General features: G+C 38.1%; 1 protein-coding gene across 1 annotated transcript in view; it reads right to left on the bottom strand.

The window, feature by feature from the left end:
- Nucleotides 1-20,845, bottom strand: part of LOC130456364 (palladin-like) — a 51,254-nt gene that overhangs the window by 30,190 nt on the left and 219 nt on the right. The window lies entirely within an intron of this gene.

Genomic DNA, 20,845 nt, shown 5'->3' with positions numbered 1-20,845 from the left:
TGTCATTGTTTCTTTCTGACATGGTCTAATTTTCTTACTTCCAAACCATTTAAAAACCCTTTATCCTCCTCCACCTCCCAGGGGCAAAGGAAGGGGAAGAAGAAGAGAGGCCTGGCTCTCTATCTACTTTTATTTGTCCTCCCAAAGGAACATTTGAAAGATCTGAAACAAACTTTTAATTAAAAAAAAGGGTGGGGAGGGAAAAGGAGAAGCCCACATTTAAGGATAGTATTAGAGATAGGCTTAGCTCTGTGTGATACTTAATATGTGTTAATGTGTCAGACTATGAAAGATCACAGAATCTCAGAGCTGGAAAGGATCTTAGAGGCCAGCTACTCCAAACAATATCTGAACAAGAATCCTGGCCACATCATTCCTTAACCCTAACCCTTGAGCCTTTGCTGGCAGGCCTGTGATGAACTGGAACCCATTATCTCCTAAGGCAGCTCATGTTAATTTCGAATGATCCTAATATTGGGAAATTTTTATTTTTCTCGTATCAAGCTTGAATTTGCTCCTCCAAATTCTCCATCCATTGCTCCTAATCCTACTCTCTGAAGCAGAATAGAACAAATTTTAATCCTATATGACAGCCTTTGAATGCTTTTGATAGCTATAATGTCCCCACTCAGTCTTCTCTTCTTTTGGTTAAATATCCCTGGTTCCTTCAAATGGTCCTCATATGCTGTCTAGATAAATCCTTCAGCTTGTCAATACCCATTCTAAAATGTAAACTGACCAGAATATTCTGGCTAGTCTGATCAGAGTAGAATTCACCTCCCTTACTTTAGACACTGGCCTCCTAGAGCACAGCTTAAAGTCACGTTAGTTGATCATGTTCATGCACTGCTGATTCCTGTTGAACTTCCAGAACATTAAAATCTCCAAATCTTTTTCATCTTAACTGTCGCCCAAACTCACCTCCCTTATCTTGTACCTATGAAGTTTTTTTTTAACCAAGATTACTCTTTCATGTTTACATTTATTTCTATTAAATCTCATCTTATTCCATTCAGCCTTAACCAAGATTACTCTTTCATGTTTACATTTATTTCTATTAAATCTCATCTTATTCCATTCGGCCTATAATTCTAGCTTGTCAAGATCTTTTTGGATCCTGACTTGCTTCACCCAGTGTATTAATTATCCCTCTCAGTTTGGTGTGATTTGTAAAACTGATAATGTGCTATTGATCTCTTTGCCTTGAGTTTCTCCTCATTTTGGCATATCTTACTGCCCAACTAATTTTTCTTATATCTGACTTTGTGAATTTTAATGCCCTGCCCAACCTGTTCCCAATCTACCCATGGTTGATATTTTTCTTAAGCTTTTCAAAATTCAAAATTTGATATTACTACTTCTGTTCTCTGCCAACTAAACTGGATTTCTCTCTTTTCTTCACACATGATGCTCCATTTCCTGTATATATGGCTTTGTACTAGCCATCTCACATATCTGGAAGATAGTCCCTCCCTAATTTGACACACAGAATCCTCTTCCTTTAAGATACAGCTCAAACACCATCTCCTATATAAAGTCTTTACTGATTATCCCAAATTGCTAGCACCCATCCTCCAAAATGACATTGTCTTTAACTACTTTGAATATATTTATATTTATTAACCATATTTTATGATGTATATATATATGTAATTATATATTTCTACTCCATTAAAATATAAGTTCCTTGTCAGTTGGGATCATTTCATTCTTTTTCTTTACCTCTTCAGCATCTAGTATAGTTCCTGGCACAGAGTAGGTGCTTAATAAATACTTGTTGAAAGTTGTGGTGAATGATTGTAATGGCATGCTATTGTGGTATAAGAAATGATAAGCAGGGTAATTTCAGAAAAACCTGGAAAGATCTGCATGATCTGATGCAAAGTGAAGTGAGTAGAACCAGAAGAACATTGCACAGAGCAACAGTAATATCATATGATGGACAATAGTGACTGACTTTGCTATTCTTAATGATACAGTGATAGAAGACAATCCCCAAGAAGTCACGGTGAAAAATGCCATCCACCTCCAGAGAAAGAACTGATGAATCTGAATGCACACCAAAACATACTATATTTCACTTTCTTTCTTCTTTTTTTTTCATTTATTCAAATTTCCTGACACAAAATGATTAATATGGAAAATATTTTACATTATTGCATATATAACATCTATCATATTGCTTGCCATCTCAGGGAAGAGGGAAGGGAGAGAGAGGGGGAGAATTTAGTTCAAATAAAAAAATAGCTTAGAATTGTTTTTATATGTAATTAAGGAAAAAGCAAAATGTTATAAAAATGCTTGTTTATTGATTGATCCAAAAAAATAAAATAAAACTGTGGTGTAGTCTTGACTTCTTGACTTAAAGTCCTTGCACTGAATATTTAAACATTTGTGACTGTTGGGAAAGTAATTTAAAATCACTGAGCCTCAGTCTTCTCACATATAAAATGGGCCTACTAATACTTGTTTCACCTAACATCATAGAGTTATTGTGAGGCTGAAATGAAATAATATATTTAAATTTAATGTGTTATATTTAATGTATTTACATGTTCTTATATAACATTAGGTTCTATATAAATATTAGCTATAAAATTGTGGCTATTTTTATTAATAACATTATTAGTATAATTCACAACCCAAAGCCCATTGATAAGAGATTTTTTTCCTAATTGGTGGAAATAAATGCATGTTTGTGAGAGGGGTGGGGTTAGTGAGATCAGGAGAGAAGAGAAATTCACTTTCTTCAGTTTCTTTAATCTCTTGCCAACAGCACTCCTCATGAAATCATGAATGGGCTTGGGGGCCCTGATTTTGTTATTTATAATTATATTATTTATAATTATAATTGTTCTTCACTTGTGCCTTTATCCAGTTCTGCTAAAAGAACTGAATGAACCAAGGCTAAGGGCAGATCCCTTAGACACCACTAGAAAACCTCCCTCTCATATCAGGAATTCTTAATTTGTCGGTTATCTTTTTTTTTTCTTTTAAACATTTTGATAACTTTATTTTAATATAATTGATTTCCTTTGTAATCCTCTGTATTATATGCTGTACATTTAAAAACATTCTGACAAGGGTCTTTGGGCTTCAATAGACTGCCAAAGCCATCCCTGCATGGTACATAAAAAAGTTAAAAACCCCATGCTTTAGAAGCTGACATTAGTGGGGATCTCACCATCCAGCCAGTTCCAAATCTACTTAAATGTATCATCTGTTTGACCTAAATTGTACCTAGATCTTCATCTACTTTAAATTGCTTCTCTCCATCTTATCTGTAAGGACTGTATGAGACTTTGTCAACTGCTTTGCTGATCTTAATATAAGCCATATTCATCATCAGTCAAAAAAGGACGTTGGACTACTCTGGCATAATTTGTGCTTGGTGAAGTCATGCTGGGTTTTAGAGATCACCACATCTTTTAATAAAAGATATATTGTTGTGTTTTGTTTTTACATTACAAGCATTTATACATTACTCCCACTTCCTGAGTAGTCTTCTAGAGCAAAGTAAAACAATTAAGTGAAACTAATAATACAGTGACCTCAACGGAAAGTGAATGCAACATTTCATAATGGTAGCACTTTCTAGCTCTTTATTAAAAAAAAAGAATAGAAATCTATCTTCTGTCCCTCTCACCCACACTTCATTAAAAAAAGAGAGAGAAAAGAAAGCCATTTTGTCTGACAAATAAAAATCCGAAACAAATATCCTCAATAGTTGTACTCAACCAAGAAAAATGTATTTATGAATGCATCTATATCTATACACACAGACCTATATGTCTCAGTCTGTATCTTAAATCTATCACCTTTTTGTCATAGATAATGTGTTTCATCACCACTCCTTTGGAATCAAGAATGCTTATTGTATATAGCAATGATGGCAAAACTTTTAGAGACTAAGTGCCCAAACTGCAACCCTGTGCCACATGTGAACCCCCCACCTTACCCCAGACTGGAGGAGGGCAGTAAGAAGCACTTGCAATGGGCTACTAGGCAGAGGGTGGTGGATGAGAGGAATGTCCTCAGGGGTGCATGGAGAGGGGTGGAGGAGAGCAGCCTTCTTCAGCACATGTGCCATTGGTTTGCCAACATGGGTGTATAGGATATAATAGTCATTATATCCTATGAGAAGGGATTTGTCCTCCCACAGGCAAGGGGTAGTTAACTATAACATTTGGGTTCCTTTGGAAATTAAATCATCATTGATATCTTCAGAATTTCTTTTAGAAGAAATGGTGAAGATCATTCAAAGATGTTTTACAGTGTTGTTATTGTGTAAATTGTTCTCCTGGTTCCACTAACTTTACTCTGCATCAATTCATATATGTTTTTGAAAGAATCTTTCTGCATCATCAAAGCTTTTTTTGTAATATCACCAATCATCCATTCAATAGTAGATTTTCATCCAGATTTAAAATTAAGCTCAAAAGTCTATATAATACTATGAAAATATAAGTCCCCCCCCCCCAGAGGAGGTAATAGGCTAAACTTTTAAAATCTTGTTCTTAAGTAGTTAAATAACTGATTCTTCAATACTATTATTATTATTTTGCTATCTACATTGATTTAACACTTTTTTAAAAAACAGAAGCTTCAAGGAATTTGTTTACTAAGCTGATTTAGCTGTAGTTAATTCTGAGGAAATACAATATTCTAGATATTTTAAAGAAAACCTTCAGTATACACTGAAGTCAAAATTATTTTTTACAAATGTTTTATGAGTCATATGAATATATGAAGAGAATGGTTAATAGGAAAAGAGAAGGAGTTTGGGGTGGGGAAAGATACATATGAAAGAAGAGAAATTGTGCAGGCATGACTGATGATGTAGTTTCCAAAGAAGCCCACATATCATAGCTGTTACCCCTAGCTGTGGAAAGACAAATCCTTTCTAATAGGGTTATAAGCTAAAAGCTGAAAAGGAACCCTAAAGACTATCCAGGCCAATCCTCTCTTTTTACAGATGAAGAAATTGAAATCCCCAGAGGTTGAGTGACTTGTCCAGGGTCATAGAAGTGATAGATGACAGTGAAGATTTCTCTGACTCCAAACTACAAACTTTTCCCGCTGTACATATTATCTGAGTCCTAGGAGGTAGAGATTTTTCTGATTCCAGATGTGATGCTCTATCTACTGTGTCAACTAGCTGAAGAACTCACTACTTCCCAAGACAGCCAATTTCACTTTGAGATAGCTCTAATTGTTAGGAAGGTCCTCATTATATCAAGTTTAAAACTTTTTCTCAGCAACTTCCACTAGGGCAGTAGATAGTGGGATTGTCCCCTCAATCTTCTCGGCTACCATTTTTCTATTTATGCCAACTTAAGTAGTTTTTACACTGATGTTTTAAACTGGTATTTTAACTGGTATTGGAGGACAGCTAGGTGACCCAGTGGATAGAGTGCCAGGTCTTAAGTCAGGAAGATTCATCTTTCTGAGTTCAAATCTGGCCTCAGGCACTTACCAGTTTTGTGACTCTGGGCAAGTCATTTAATTCTGTTTGCCTCAGTTTTCTCATCTGTAAAAACAGCTGGAGAAGGAAATCGCAGACCACTTTGTTTTCTTTGAGAGGAAAGATCTAAACGGGCTCATGAAGAGTCAGATGTGACTGAAGCAACTGAACAACAACAAAAAACCCTAGCTGGATATAAGTTGGTATTGGGGGCAGGACCTTGATAAAACCATGAATGTGAAGTAGATGAAGTTTGGTATTTTGACTAAGAAGCTCAATGATCTTCTAGTAGTAAGCTGCTTGAGCTCCCATGTTTGCCTTCCCACAAGCACCACCACTACGAGGCCCCACACTACAGATCTGTTCCTCCCTTTTCTTTCCTACACCAAAATTTAAGGTCTTAGTTTCTAGAATATTCTGTCTGAAAAAAAACTTAGTAATGGGGGGCATCTGGGTGGCTCAGTGGATTGAGAGTCAGACCTAGAGATGGGAGATCCTAGATTCAAATGTGGCCTCAGACACTTCCCAGCTGTGTGACCCTGGGCAAGTAACTTGACCCCCATTGCCTAGCCCTTACCATTCTTCTGCCTTGGAGCCAATACACAGTATTGACTCCAAGATGGAAGGTAAGGGTTTAAAAAAAAACATAATTGTGAAATATTTTGTAAAATAAGTAAAAATGCAATAAAACATAGGTAATATTAATGTGTAGTTTTCTAAATTTATATGTGGCCACACAAGTGGCCCCTGTTTCAATTTGAATTTGACACCATTAGATTCAAACCCTTCATTTTATGGATGAAGATACTGAGGACCTATGAGGGAAAGAGTTATGCAATTAATCAATAACTTACTTGATAATATTCACTCTTGGTTCCTGGAGATCCTAGTTTGTTAATAGCTGGTAACCTAATACCATTTACTCTTCCTAGGAGATTTTCATTTCAAACTAGAGGCCAAGGAGGAATCTTAGCTTATAGTGCAAAGGAATGCCTCTTTAAGGTGAGATGATTTCAGATACAACTTAAGTGTGATATTTAGGAAGTAGAAGTGTAAATAATAGACCCGAATACAGGACTACAGTCCCCACAAGCCTTTGCTCCACTTCCCCAAAATGCTTTGTAATCTCACGGGAATACTGAGGTGGGCCGAGATCGAGGAAGGAGTTAAGCTGGTGGCAAAGGTCTTGTCGGGGCTCTTGGACTTCCGTTTTGGGGCATAATGTAGGTGAGGTTGTGTCTAGGCCTCTCTATGGCCTGGACATGTGTCTCTTATCCTGTATTTTCTTTAATCCTTAATCTTCAATAAACCTCTAAAAAATATAATACTCCTTGCAGAGAGAAACTAATTTCTACCTGCCTCAGATGCCTCAGTCTCCCCATCTCCCCATAATTTTAATCTTTACAAGAAGTGGGTTTGGTACATCGCCTTACCGCTAAAATTCTGTCTCATTCCCTTTATAACTAGGGTTGGTTCCATAGAGATCAGTGGATTGGAAGGAGCCTGAGAGTTAGGTCTCCAAATGAAAACCTTTTGAAGGAAATAGTTATTTCATTCATTTTAGATGAGGTCTTGAATTTAAGATCTTTCTGAGTTTGATTGACTCCATTGTTTCAGTCTCTTCCCCAAATAAGCAGTTACTCTTCTTGGAAGGAGTGATTGTGTACTAGGGACAGCTAAGACTTTTTGCTGCCTTGTTAGCTGAGAATCAGGTTACTACCTCTACTGCCATGTGTTGCTGGTGGAGCCCTGGGTAATGAGAAGTGTCCTCAAGAGGATATTGTGTAGCATTAAGCCAGCTTTACAAATTAAAAACAAGATGCCCTTGGCCAGCTTCCTTGTCAGCATACTCCCTGGCAATGGGTGGGAAGTGGGGTGGCACTCCCCTCAGGGGTGACTGGGTCTTTGCCCAGTGGTCTAAACAAGTAATCTCTACTTTCCGTACCTTTCCAGGGACATGGGAGGAAGAGCCAGTTGGTGACCACGAGAGGTCTGCTTTTAGAATCTGAGAGTTGGAAGGGACCTTAGAGGTCATCTAGACCAGCCCATGATCTAGGCAGGAATCCCCTTTAGGACAGGGGGTCATCTAGCCTCAGCTCTATCACTTTCAATGACAAGAAGCTCACTACTTCCCAATTCTGGTTTAGGACATCTCTCATTGTTAGAAACTTCATCTTCATATGAAGTTAATCTCTGCTTTCTTGTAACTTTTATTGCACTCTCACTTCTGAAGCTACACATAATACACCAATCTCTCACATGATAGTCCTTCAGATAAAGAACCATCTTATCATGCTCTCCTTCTCTCTCTTTCCCTTTTTTTTCCTCTCTGGGTGAAATAATCATAGTACCTTCAACATTTTATCATATGATATAGCAGAGGCAACAAGGGCATGGTGGAGAGAGGCTTGAATCCAGATTCTGTTACCAACTGTATGACCTTGGAAAAGGCATTTAACCTCTTTGGGTCTTAATTTCCTCATCTTTAAAATGGAAGAAAGGTTAAAGGATATGAGTATGCAATTTTCAGATGAGATCAAGGCTATATATAATCTGAAAAAATTCTCTAAATCACTGTTGACTAGAGGAATGCAAATTAAAACAATGCTGAGATAACACCTCATACTTATCAGACTGGCTAATATGACAGAAAAGGAAAATAATAAATGCTGTAAGGTATGTGGGAAAATTGGGACAAGGATACATGCTGGTGGAGTTGTGAACTAATCCAACTATTCTAGAGAGCAATTTGGAACTATACCCTAAAGACTTTAAAACTGCATACTTTTTGATCCAGCAATCCCACAACTAGGTCTCTATCCCAAAGATTTAAAAAAAAGGGAAAAGGATCTGTTTGTATAAAAAAATTACAGCAGCTCTTTTGGTGGTGGCAAAGAATTGGAAACTGAAGGGATGTCCATCAGTTGGGGAATGGCTGAACAAGTTGTGGTATATGATTGTAGTGGAATACTACTGTGCTATAAGAAATGATGAGAAGGACAACTTCCCCAAAACATGAAAAGCCCTATATGAACTGATGCAACGTGAAGGAACAGAACCAGGATAATATTGTACAGGGTAACAGCCATATTACATGATGAACATTTATGAATCATAACTGTTCTTAGCAATACAGTGATCTAAGAAAATTCTCAAGAACTCATGATGAAACATACTTTTTACCACCAAAGAAAGAATTGATGGAGCCTGAATGCAGATTGAGACATTTTAATTTCTTCACCTCCTTTTGCTTGTTCTCTTTCACAAAATGACTAACATGGAAAGAGGTTTTACACTATTACATGTGTAAAATCTTTATCAGATTGTCTCAGAGAGTGGGGAGAGGAGGGAAGAAAGGAGGGTAAGCATTTGGCTCAAGCTTAAAAAAAAGCAAAAGCAAAGGCTAACAATTTTTTTTCATGTAATTCAGGGAAAAATATTTAAAAATGGAAGATTGATAAATATTATATCCTTATGTTGTTATGAGAAGAATGTCTTGTAAAATGGAAAGAGTTATGGAAACTACCACCATTATGGTTTGAGTTCTCTCATTGTTTTGTTTATCTTCTTTTGGGCGGACCAACAAAATTCTACTTAATAATCAATACTTATGACTGTGAAAGGAATTTAAAGAATGCCAGACCATCTCCACATCTCCCACAAACCCTTCCCCTTATAATTGAGCAGTCTGGTAGTATTGTACGGGAGGGTTTCTAGGAGTGAGGGTGTTTTAGTGGGAAATGACAGATACAAAAATGTAAAAAAACATCAACAAGACATTACAACAAAAGAAGACAAAAGCATACAGAAGGAGACATAAACAAGACACTTTTGTGATTACCTTGTTAAGTTTAATATGTTCTTTAAAAGTCCAAACTGTAAAAGAACACATTTTTATATATGACTCTTTTGATTTTTGTACGTTGAAATGTTTGCCTTTATATATGTTTCTTAAGTTCACAATATAAAAGGAAATTTTATTATTATTTTATTTTTTTAAAGTCTTACCTTCTCTTTTAGAATCAACACTAAGTATTGGCTCCAAGGCAGAAGAGTGGTAAAGGCTAGGCAAGGGGTTAAATGACTTGCCCAGGGTCACAGTGTCTGAGGTCATATTTGAACCCAGGACCTTCTGCCTCTAGGCTTGGCTCTCAATCCACTCAGCCACCCAGCTGCCCCCATAAAAGGAAATTTTAAAAAGAAAGGCAGAAGTTCCACTCAGGGTTCAACTGTTTCCAGCCTTCTCATGCAGATGCCTTCCCCTCCCCCCCAAGGCAAAAATTGATGCATTTGGTTATAGGCTGAGGAACAAGTACTAATGCAAATAAGAAAATCAGAATTCAAAGACTTCTAGGTATCGGCATCTGTGGATGTTGCCTTCATTCACTGAACAGTTAGAAGATCATCTCTCTAGATATAGATAGGGAGAGTGCTGTTTAATATTCTACTATGTGGCTGCTTGAAAGGAGAGGGATGAGGCTGTCATGGTAAGAGGTTAACATAGGGAAGAAGATATAGAGAAGACTGGTGGGAGAGCTCGCCTAGGAACCTGATGCCAACCAGCTTAAGCTCTGAATATTTAGTTTTGTTCTACTGATTTACTATCTGCCACACCGCCCTCCACTTTTGCACGTTCCTGACTTTAAGTAGTAAAAAATATTTCTTTGATCAGATGCAGGCAGAAAGAAGTGATTCCCTCCCTCGTGCCAAAAAAGTGTCAGGTAGGAATTGATGGGAGACTTTAGTTTGTAGAACTCCTGATTCTTGGAAGTGGTCTCAGCAATCTCAGCAAAAGATTAAGCCCAGATGGATGTGGGGCTGGAAACCCAGGGCCAGATGTGAGTTCCTGCAGGAAGTTGTGGGCTCTATCTTGTAACAGGGCACAACTCTGACTCCCAGAAAAAAATCCTTTTTTGGCTCAAAGTACTTGCTGAGCTGACTGACTAAACTGGAACTGAGCTCATCTGGCTGAGCACTGGAGGGGGAGCACTTCAAACATGCATAACCAGTTTAGGTCCCAGAACTCTACCGACTACTGCCTTAGTGATCAGCCTGTCCTCTTGCTACCATATATATACATATCTTCCTTCTCTTCCTTTCCACATTTTTATTGATAATCCAATCAATTTGGCCACTGCTACCAAGAAGAAATCTACTACCCATGGCTCTACTCAGAATCCCTGTGATTCTAAATTGAAGACTTCTTAGTCTGAAGCTCTCTTCTCTGACAGCTCCTTCCTTCTAGCTTTCTTCTAGCTATCCATGCAACCCCAGCCTGCCCCTGTCCCTATCACACTCTGCCTTTCCATTGTGCCCTCTGCAATCCCAGTTCTTTTGTTAACCATCTGCCTTTCATCTTGGAAATTATTCTGTATGTGCTTTTTCTTTTGAAAAACGTGTAACTTATTCCCCCCAATAGAATATAAGCTTCCTGAGGGGCAGGGAATCCCTCATTTTTTATTCTGTATTCTCATTGTCTAGTGTCTATCACATAGTAGATGGTTTATAATTGCTTATTGAATTGAATCAACTGCTTATCCCCTCACAACTCATATCTCTTGCTCATTTTTCCACAAGGGATTTAATATTGCCTTTGGATGTTTTATTTATTTTGTTCCACAATTCCTAATAGATTTAAATGCTTTTATCTATATTTGTTAAAATATTTCTGATCCCATTATCTTTATTTTTATTGTATTGTTTTGCCATATATAATTTTAAAATATCTTGTATAAATGTTTTTTATTGAAAAATTTTATTTAATTAATACATTTAGAATATTTTTCCATTGTTACATGATTCATATTTTTTGCCCCCCCCAATAGCTGATGCACAATTCCACTGGGTTTTACCTGTCATTGATCAAGACCTATTTCCATATTATTGATATTTGCATTAGGGTGATCATTTAGAGTCTATATATATCCCCAATCATATCCCCATCAACCCATGTGATCAAGCAGTTGTTTTTCTTCTGTTTCTCCTCCCACAGTTCTTTCTCTGCATGTGGGTAGTGTCCTTTCTCATAAGTCCCTCAGAATTGTCCTGGATCATTGCATTGCTGCTAGTAGAGAAGTCCATTGCATTTGATTTTGTACAAGCGTTTTACTTTATGTAGATCCACAAAATTTCTGGCAGTGAGGCATGGTGAATAGAGTTGACCTTAGAATCAGGAAGTCCTGTGTTCAATTCTCCACTCAGATACACACTGAATGGATGATTTTGGGCAAGTTATTTAGCCTATTAGTATTCCAGGCAACTCTTGAAGACTATATTAATGAATAGGTGCCGACCTGCATCAGTAGAGTTTCCTCATCTGTGTGCTCTCTACAACTTAGTAGCCCTTCTCTGCTAAATTGTTCCATGAGGGAAGGAGGTGAGTCTTATTCACCTTTGTGTTATGTCTTTCCTGATTCCCCTAACTCCAGTTGTTAGGGCCCTCTCCCAATTGCTTTGTATTTACTTTGAGCTTAGTCAGTAAAGCTCTGGACTTGGGGTCGAGAAGGTCTGGGTTTAAATCTTGCCTCAGACACTGCCTGTGTGACCCTGGGCAAGGCATCTAATTTCTTGTAGTTTTAGTTTCCTAATGTATGTAAAGCACTTTGCAAACCATAAATTTCTCTAAAAGTGCAAGTTATTATATATCATATTCACTTGTGAAATTGTACATATATATACTACATACTTTTATATTCCCTTATATTTACTATTTTGTTCAGTTGTCATTCTTTGTGACTCCATCTAGGGTTTTCTGGGCAAAATCCTTCTCTAGTGAATTACGGCAAACAGAGGTTAAGTGACTTGCTTAGGGCCACACAGCTAGTGAGGTTGAATTTGAACTCAAGTCTCCTCGATTCTAGGCCCAACTGTCTATCCATTTAGCCACCTAACTGCCTCCAAAGCAAACAGGGTTTAAGTGACTTGCCCAGGGTCACATAGCTAGTAGGTGTCTGAGGCAGGATTTGAACTTGGGCTTTCTTGACTCCAGTCCCAGCCCTCTATCCACTGAACCCCTTAGCTGCCTCCACTCAATTATATATTTGTTCTTATATAGTTTATCTTCATTGGTGTACTTGTTTTTATCACCCTATAATGTATGTTCCTTGAGAGAAAGGACTATTTCATTATAGTCCTTGTATCCCTAATGCCTAGCACAGAGTAGATGCTTAATAAATGTTTTTTGAATGGACAGGGTCAGCCCAATTCTCCTGTTGAAGCTCAAGGTGAAAATGTTCCTTTGGAGGTAATATAGTCAAGAAACCCCCTCTACTTTTCTAGTCTTCATTCATAGTATTCTCCTCAACCATCTCTGTACTCTAGCTAATAAGGCTGTCATCTCTGCAGAGGACTCCAGAATCAACACATCCAATTCTCATCTCTGTTCTCAGGTCCATATCTGCATTTTTAGTGGCCTGCTAGGTATTGCAGTCTGGATGTGCCACGCACAACCCAAATTTAACACGTCCAAAACAGAACTCATTTTTCCTTCTAAATCTAACCTTTCCCCTGATTTCATTGTTTCTGAGGAGGCTGTAAGCATTCTTACAAATGATCACATTCATTGTCTTGCCAGTTCCACCATCTTGACTTCTCTCATCTCGTTTCTCTCTCTCTTCACAGCCCAATCATCCTAGTTTGTTCTCTTTGTCTCTCAGTTGGGCTAATTGGTTTCCCTGACTCAAGTGTCTCCAATCTCTAAATCCTTCTCCACACAGCTGCCAAATTAGCATCCCTGAAACTCAAACCCACAATCATGCCACTTTCTAGGCCAAGAAGCTTCTGTGAATTCCCCATTGTCTTTAGGATAAAATACAGTTTTCTCTGTTGGGTATTTAAAGTGCTTTATGGTCTGGATTCAGTCTATCTTTCCAGGCTGGTTGCACATTCTTCCCCCCAAGGTACTCTATTCTAAACACATTAGCTTGATTGCCATTCCCTAAACATAAAATCCCATGGCGTGTGAATCTATGGTAGATAATCAGATAACCAAGGAAAACAGTGAAGAGAGAGAAGAGGAGAGAGACCACCAGAAGGGTTAGGACATGGATGATCTTGCAGTGGAGTGTGATATTGGGTCTGTCAGATAGGAAGAAAACCAGATGGCATTGACTTAAAGATTTAGGGAGGAGGAAATATTTGGATGAAAGTATTTGGCCAAGGGCAGCTAGATGGCCCAAGGCCCAATGAAAAGAGAGCCAGGACTGGAAATGAGAGTTCTTGGATTCATATTTGATTTCATATACTTCCTAACCATGAGACTCTGGGCAAGTCACAACCCAATTTGCCCAGACTCTTCTGCCTTGGAACCAATACTTAGTACTGATTCTAAAACAGAAGGTAAGGCTTTGAAAAAAAATTATTTGGTCAATAATGTCAGATGTTACAGAAAGGTAAAAAAAATGAGGGCTGAGGATAAGACTTTGGATTTAGGAATAAAACAATCTTTGGTGGTCTGAGAGAGAGGAGTTTGAGTTAGTGGTAAGAACTGAAGTCAAATTGTAAGGACTTAAGAAGCTATAAATGGGGACCAGCTAGGTGGCTCAGTGGATTGAGAGCCAGACCTAGAGACAGGAGATCCTAGGTTCAAATCTGGCCTCAGATGCTTCCTCACTGTGTGACCCTGGGCAAGTCACTTAACCCTCATTTCCTAGCCTTTACCACTCTTCTGCCTTGGAACCAATACACAGTGTTGATTCTAAGATGGAAGGTAAGGGTTTTTTTAAATTTTTTAAAGAAGCTAATAAATGAGAAAATGGAGTCAGTGATTGGAGGCATCTTTTTGTAGGCATTTAGCTGTGAAAAGAAGTATAGAATAATAACTTGAAAGGCTAGTCAGTTAAGTGCAAGCCAAATAAGACTTTTTAAGGATGGGGGAAAATTTGGGCATGCTTGAAGGTAGTAAGGAAGGAGCTGTTAGATAAGAAGTTGAAAATTAACTTACAGAGGAAGACACACACACACACACATACACACAGAGAGAAAGAGAGAGAGAGAGAGAGAGAGAGAGAGAGAGAGAGAGAGAGAGAGAGAGAGAGAGAGAGAGAGAGAGAGAGAAACACACAGAGAATGAAAGGGGCAAGGGTTGGGAATAGAATTGGGGAAAATGGAGTTAGCATCAGCAAGAAAGGCCACCTCATTAACTAACCCATCATTAAATGAGCTAAATTCACTTGTTAAGATCTCACAATGGAGAATCATTAGGATTATGCATTAGGTTCTGTCTGGTTTACAGTACAATAAGCTTGTTGATCGTATCTCCTTGAAATGAATAATTTATCCTATTTTATAGATAGATAAGCTTTAAATAAATGTGTTTTGAATTGATGAGAGGTGTCAGGGTCAATAACAGACTGTGTGTGTAGTCAGAAGTTGGTAGTCTGCTGGATTACCTACTACCTGGGAAAGGGTTCTAGTTTTCCTTTTCTGCCAATGAGGGATTCAGACTAGATGGTTTTTAAGATCCTTTCCAGCTCCAAGTCAATGATCAATTCATGACGAATAGTTAGCATACAATGTTTTTAAAAACAAGTGTTATTTTATTTGCAAGTGTTTTTTTAAGCAAGAAGAATTTTTATTAGAAATATTTTTGCTCATATTATAAGTCATCTCACATGTTAACTCTGAGCAGTTCAATGACATTTGGAGCCACTTGTTTGACTCCACAAACAGTTTTACCTTCTTCTGAGCCTGAGTCTAATTTAAGCCATTGATGTAAGTTGGAAAGTTCTTGAAGCAGTAAGCTTGTAGGTAAATGGGTTCTGTGATGATAGACTACCCTCATTTTCTGCTCTGGCAGTGTTTCTCCTGCCCTCCCATAAGATATATCTCTGGGCTCAAATTTATATGTGTAATGCAAAATCCTTAATTTAAGGACTTTCCAATCTTTTCTAGCCTGGGAGGCAGAGAGGGGGCTTGGTAGAGCACTGGGCCTAGAGTTAGAAAGATCTGACTCCAGTAATTTCAGACACTTCCTAGCTGTGTGACCTTGGGCAAGCCACTTAACTCTTGTTTGCCTCAGTTCCTCATCTGTAAAATGACCTAGTGAAGGAAATGGCAAACCACTCCAGTATCTCTGCCAAGAAAACTGCAAATGGAGTCATGAAGAATTGGACGAGACTGAAACAACTCAACAACAACAATAAAATCTTTTCTAGGATTTTTATCGCCTCCACTATGGCATGACTACATAGCCAATGTTCAAGAAGAGCAGCAACAGTGCTGAAAAGTCATGGAACTGGAAAGAAGAAGGCCTTGTCCTGAGTCCTGACTTTGCTTCCAACTTACTGTTTGACCTTGGGCTCCATTCTTCTCCTTTCAGAGAGACAGTTTTTCCCTCTGTAAGATGAGAAGGTTGAACTGGATGATCTCTAAGTTTCCTTCCAAGTCTGACATTCTATGTTCTGAAGTTCATTCCAGTTCTGACATTTTATGGTCTATGTTCTAAGGTCCTTTTTAGACTTGATATTCTATACTCTAAGGTCCCTACTCAGATATTCCTATATTCGACGATAATGATGTTTGGGACAACGGGTAATAACTTGGAGTATCTGTGGGATGCACGGCAGAATTCTTTGAAAGGAACATGATCTTCACTTGCTTCTAATTTTACCTCTGTAGTATGGTTGTAAAATATGAGACAGCTGGTGCTGAATAAATCTCTCCTGTCAAGCTGTAGAAGACTGCAGTCAAATGAAATGTTCAGGGTTAAACCCAAATGGAATAAAGGGGAAACTACTGCTTAAGTGCTGTCTTTTCACTTCTCACTCTCTCCATACACAGTTAAGACCACCTGGGCCTGAGATTCTAGTAGCAACCCTGCTGAAGACATGAAGTAGATGGACAGCATGTTCTTATCTAAGGCCTAGGATTTCATTCTTTTTTTCTCCAGGGAAATGGTTGCTGTCAAGAAAACACTAATTCCCCATACTGCTGCCCGGGTTGAGAAATCCCTTTTGTGAGACTCAGTGGAAATGGTGGGTGGTCCCTGAAAAGTTTTGCAAAGGAAGGAAAGACAAAGCAGCTGGCTAAATCTCATATGGGTTACTGAGTGTCATGCAAATTGGGAAGGGACAAATGAAGGTGGTGAATTCAGATTGTTGGCTTTTTGTCAGCAGACTAAGTAGAAAGGCACTAAAAATACAGTGGACCCAAACTCTGCTTGCCAGGGGCTGAACATTGTAGATAACTTGTCTATCAAGCTGGCCTTGACATCATCTCACCAAATGTAATCTTGAATTGAGAACAAGTATGAGAAATGGATTATGCCACAGACCACTGTCAGTAATCGGCCATAGCATCTGTTGTGATGCATTCTTGCCAGTGTCAGCGAATTAGTCAATTCACCTCCTCTGGGAGTCAAGGAAGAACATCAAGGTGAGAGTTGAGAGCCAGGTATGCAATTATTCTCAGGGGAAATAAATGGTTCTATTTTAGCTGCAAATAAGAACTTGGCCTGATTTGTTCTTGGCTTACTTAGGGTACAGCATAGTGTAATGGGACAGTAATAGTTTTTGGAGTCAGAAGATCTTGGATTATGTCCCAGGTCTGCTAGTTAGTGCTTAATTGGTCTTGGGCCAGCCATCTAACTTCCCTAGATCTTAGTTAGTTCATCTATAAAATGAGAAGTCTGAACTAGATAATCCTAAAGCCCCTTCTAGTTTGAAATCTAAGATCATCTGACACCTTCTTTTGGTTGGTACTAGTTTACTCCAGATTCTACTAGAGCTGAGAGGTGTGACCCATAGGATGTCAATGTAGGACCTCAAGTTTTCACCAGAATCCAGGTCACTGAACGTCCTGTCAACCACATGGCAAAATGTGCAGAATCCCCAGTGGCGACAGTTGTCATTTGTATTGTTGCTCCAGAAACCAGTCTAGTTAGTTCCCAGCCTAGACCTACACGTGAACGGTAGATGGGAGGCAGTGTCATGGTGGACAGAAAACAGAATTCAATGTTAGGAAAAACTGGATTTGAATTCCATCTCAGATACTTATTAGCTGTGTAATATGGGGCAAGCTCCTTATCTGCTTCCTCATTTGTAAAATGGGGATAATAATACTATGTAGGATTGTTGCGATGAGCAAAAAAGATAATGTTTATAAAGTACTTTGAAATCATTAAAAGCATTATGTAAATGTGAACCATTATTAATATCTTTTTTTTTTGGTTTGGGTTAGAGAAATAATACAAGTTCCTGCCTTTGACACCTGCTCTGCCCACCTCCATCTGTATTTACAGAATGTTGGCCATGACCGAAATAACTCCTGCTATGTCTCAATTGATAGCCAGAGAGAGAAAAACTCTTGGACTTTAAGAACTTTGGCAGTGGTTACTGCTAAGTACTCAGACTTAGCCCGTTAGATATCATCCATCTGGACAGCCAGACTCCAGGGCTATTCTCACTCCCTCTGCTGTTGCCCCACCACCCCCAGGCTCCTGCCAAGCCCAGGGAATTATTTTTGGGCTTATATTGGTTGACAGAATCCCAAGACTAGAAGGGAGGGGCAAAAGTTACACCCTCCAGCTCCTTTCCCTAGACAAGAACCCATCCCACTATGATATATATTGTGGAAAAGAAACAATCCCATCTCTTTTCCCAATAAATATTACAATATTTATACTATTCTTACTTACCCTATCCTATAAAGTGATACTATATCTTCCTTCTGCCTCCCAGAACTCACAATTTTCTCCTCTCCTTCCTTTTCTAATAAAAATCAACCATTCACCAGCTTCAACAAACAATTAATTCTTAAAATTTTTGATTGTGAACTTGACAAGTATCAAGAAACACAAACATTTCTACATAGCAAGAATGAAATAAAGGGATTGTATATGAAACCATGAATCTGTTCTAGGTGATATTTTCTAAAAAGAACAAATTCATTTCAGCACAATAGTACTACTGGCCTACTTGTCTGTGTCCCCTGCTGAACTTTGTATTTTAAAAATGGTCATTAATGTTTCCCTTTTCTTCTTTCTTTCTTTCTTTCTTTTTTTGCATGCCTAACACTCCTCCCTTCCTCCTTATAACAACCAAAAAAAATCCTCTCTTGTAACAAATAATTACAGTGAAGCAAAACAAACTATGTGTCTAAAAATGGAATGTTGCATTCTGGACCTCCATTCAAGAGGTAGAAAGATGAGCAGTTAATTAAATTGGATTTTAGCACTAGAAGTGACCTTAGAAACAATTAATTAGCATTTTAAAATTTAATAATAATTTATTTTATTCATTTATTAATTAATAGCAATCAATTAATTATTTAATGAAGTAAAATGAGTAGCATGTATTCTGGGCACTGAGAATACAAATATGAAAACTAGAAACCAACTAGTTCAATCTCATTTCTTTTTTTAATTAAAATTTTTTGGTCTATTCTTTTTTTAAAAAATTACATTTAGAATCAATTTAAAAATTGTTTTCTGACCTTTTGCAATCCAAATTCTCTTGCTCCCTCCCTTTCCTACCAGCTCCACAGACAGTAAACAATCTGATATAGGTTATTCCAGTGTTGTCTTTTTAAAAAACAAAAGCAAAAATAAAAATCTCTTATCTTTTGTCTTAGTGACTTGCCTAGAGTCATATAGTTGGGCATATCTGAATTCAGATTTCAACCCAAGACCTGGTGCTCTATTCACTATGTTTAGCTGTGCTTTAATCTTTTCATTTCACAGAAGGGGAAATTGAGTCTTGGGGGTGGATTATGACTTGTGCAAATCACAGAGTGATGAGATAGTTTGAAATGAAAGGAACTTCAGCTATCATCTAGTTGAGGGGTTCTTACCCTTTTCTTGAGTTATGGACTCCTCAGAATAATGGTTTTAAAAGCAAAAAATAAAATACATAGGATTATAAAATAAGTCACTTGTATTTGAAATACTGATTTCAAAGTTAAAAAATCAAAACCAACCACTGAGTTTGAAGGTTAAGAGGCACTGCTCAGTTCCAACCTTTTATTTTAGAGAGGAGATAACTGATGCCCAAAACATTAAGTGATGGTTACAGAGGTAGTAAGTAGCAGAGCCAAGACCCAAATTTAACTCCTTAGTGACAAAGTCAGAACTACAGGAAATGTCTGTTGATGCCCAGCCAAGGTCCTTGACAACATACTCCTTTCCCACTGTTTCCTTCTTTCACCTCTTCTCTACTTCTTTAGATTGAATCATTTCAGCTCCTCAACCTTTTCACCCAGGTTGTGTTGTTAAGGATTCTGATTACTCATAATCCTGTCCTTTGAAATTTTTTTCCAGATTCCCCACATTCTCTCTGTGATAATGTGCCCAATATAGAGACAAAGACTAAGAAAGGGCCCTAGATATTGTGAGGCATTCATTCATTCATTCATTCATTCATTCATTCATTCATTCATTCATTCATTCATTCATTCAGTTAACAAACATTTATTAAGCATCTACTATGGCACTGTGTCAAGTATGTTGACTGGAGGAGAGCTGTGGGGGCTGCTTGTCTTTCTAAGACTCCTACTGACCCCGGGCTTAACTTGGGTCCATGTATGATCACAAATCAAAGCTCCATGGTCTCTGGAGAACTTAGTGACTCTCATAGGTATTTAAGACCTTGAGATATGGAGGGGCACTACAGTTTTTTTATCCTTTATGGCACCCAACAGTGCTTTGTACACAGTGGATATTCAAATAAATATTTTGGAAAGTAGTGAGAGTAAGAAGTGAGAAGGGAATGGAGGAAAACAAGGGAGGGAAAGAAGGAGGAAGGAAGGAATCCTGGATGGAGATATTGATCTATAAGAGACCTTAGAGGCCATTGACTGCAACCGCCTTCATTTTATAGATGAGGAAACTGAGTCTCAGAGAGGTTATGTGATTTGTTGAGGGTCACACCGCTAGGAAATATCTGAAAAGGGAATTTGAATTGAGGTGTTTCCTGTTTGCAACTGCAGCACTCAGTTCACTAGACCTCACTGCCTCATCAAAAAGGACGAGAGAATTCTTGTAGGGTTGAAATGTTTAGATATTGGCAGCCCACTATTGAGCATTAAATCCAAAAGAATTTTGATTAAAGTAAGTCCAAACTACTGAGCTGAGATAAAATAGGAAGGGAAGAAGGAAGGAAGGAAAGAAGGAAGGAAGAAACAAAGGAAGGGAAGGGAAAGGATTAAAAATGGGAGAAAGGAAGGAAATAATTTAGCTTTAAAAGTAGAGGCAGGGTACTAAGATTCTAACATATAGGTAGTTTGCCTGAAAAAATCATCACCTTCCAAGGTTAGAGTTCCCAACTTGGGGAGGGGGGTTGGGGGGGGACAAGAGGAGCATTGAAATTTCCTCCTCTGTCCTACAGACAGAATGAACTGGACCAATGTGATATGAGAAAACCCAACCAGTCAACCAATTAGAAACCT

This window comes from Monodelphis domestica, chromosome 1 (assembly GCF_027887165.1).
Source record: "Monodelphis domestica isolate mMonDom1 chromosome 1, mMonDom1.pri, whole genome shotgun sequence".
Taxonomy (NCBI): Eukaryota; Metazoa; Chordata; class Mammalia; order Didelphimorphia; family Didelphidae; genus Monodelphis; species Monodelphis domestica.
The sequence above is the reverse complement of the archived record's forward strand: the minus strand, read 5'-3'. Positions and strand labels throughout refer to the sequence as shown.